Here is a 2,106-nt window from a genome sequence, read left to right as displayed (position 1 = left end):
ACGCGGAAGTGTTGCTCTGCTTTCTGGACAGATAGAATTACCCCTCTGTATATGCTAACCAACCGAAGTGTATCATCCAATGCGATAAAGCTATTTGGAGAGATATGCAAACTCATTCCCTAGGATTTCTGACTCAGGCTTATCCTGATGTTGCTCAGAGCAAAGCTTCCCGGCTTTTTTTTTTTTTTTTTTTTAATTTTATTGAAGTAGAGTTGATTCACAATGTTGTATTAATTTCTGCTGTACAGCAAACTGATTCAGTTACACATATATATATTCTTTTTCATATTTTCCATTATGGTTTGTCACAGGATATTGAATATAGTCCCCTGTGCTATACAGCAGGACCTTGTTGTTTCTCCATCCTATATGTAATAGTTTGCATCTGCTAATCCCCAACTCCCAATCCTTCCCTCCCCCACTCCCCACAAAGCTTCCTAGTTTTTATTTGGGGTAGCCTAGGGCAATGGTATACAAACTTATTTTAGTTTTAGGAACTAAAATACAAGTACAGAAGCCAATGAAAAGCCAGATGTTCAGAGACAAGCAACTAAGAGACCCTGGGCGTGTGCCTGTCACCCCACTCCCTTCATCCCCTTTCTCTTGTTGCCCCTACCAGGGCTACTAGGAACCTCAAAGTTGGAACACAGTTGAAGCAGCTGTTCTGGAAAATCTCCAGGTAGCTCAAGTCATATTGGAAACCTGCAACCCAGACCTTTAAAAACAAAGTTCGTTTTACCTAATCAAATTGCCTCCTTATAATTTATAATTATGTAATAGTTCAAACATTCATAGGAATAACAGGACAAACATTTATGTACCTACCACTTTCCTTTGCAAATCTTAACATTTTGCTTTGTTGCTTTGGTTTTTGAAAGGAAGAAAATATTTAAAATATTGTTGAAGCCCCCCTACCACATACCCTTCCCCAGTCCTACTCCCTCTCCTCTATACTCCCTCCCTAGAAATAACCACTATCCTGAATTTGCTTTAATTGTCCCCATGCAAGATTTTTACTATTAATACATATATTAATATATGCATTTTCCTGAATGTATATATGTGTATATGAACACATATGTAACATATGATATTATACACATATTCCCTAAACAGCATATTGTATTCTTTGCATGAGTTCACACTTAATATCAATATTATGCTATAATACCAATCTGTTGTTTCCTTTTCCAGCTCCACATTATATTTTGGAGATTTATGCAAGTTGAAACATTTAGCTCTGTCTCAAGCACTTTACCTGCTATATCATATTCCTTTGTATGAATTTATGTGTGCATTTTCCTCTTGATAATGTTTGTTGCCTCCAATTTTTTATGAAATGTTGCAATGTACATTCTTGTACGTGTCCCACTCTGCAAACTTCTCTAGGGCAAAGGCTTTCAAATTGATCTGACTGCCACCCACTATCAGAAATTCATTTTACACTGGGACCCAGTGCAACACCCCCATGCACACAAACACACAGTACTCTTAGGACACTTTCAGAAACACTCTCGTAATTTCTGATTGTCTATTGTCTATTTCGTTGTTTCAAATCGTGGTCATGACTCACTCTGTCAATTCTACAACCATCAGTGTAACCCCCAGTTTGAAAATCAGCACCCTGGAGCATATACCAGGAAGTAGCATGGCAGGATTGGGGGGTGTGCACACCTGCAAACTTTACAAAAGACGGCCAAAGTAGTGCAAATTTACACTCCACCAGCAGTGTACAAGACCACCTGTTGCTCCACAGCCTTACCAATACTTGGCGTCAACTGGCCTTTCAATTTTTGCCAGCAGGATGAAAGCAAAACAGCATCTCACTGTGGTTTTAATTTGCCTTGCCATGATGAACAATGGGCACGGCACCTTCCTAGTTGTTTACTGGCCATTTGTGTTTCCTCTTGTGTGCCTTGCCTGCTCTTATCCTTGGTTCATTTTTTTTTATTTTTTTTTTATTTTATTTATTTATTTATTTATTTATTTATTTTTTTGTGGTATGCGGGCCTCCCCCTGCCGTGGCCTCTCCCGTTGCGGAGCACAGGCTCCGGACGCGCAGGCCCAGCAGCCATGGCTCACGGGCCCAGCCGCTCCGCGGCATGT

This window comes from Physeter macrocephalus, chromosome 19 (genome assembly GCF_002837175.3).
Source record: "Physeter macrocephalus isolate SW-GA chromosome 19, ASM283717v5, whole genome shotgun sequence".
In the NCBI taxonomy this organism is placed as follows: Eukaryota; Metazoa; Chordata; class Mammalia; order Artiodactyla; family Physeteridae; genus Physeter; species Physeter macrocephalus.
This window is presented reverse-complemented; position numbering follows the sequence as displayed.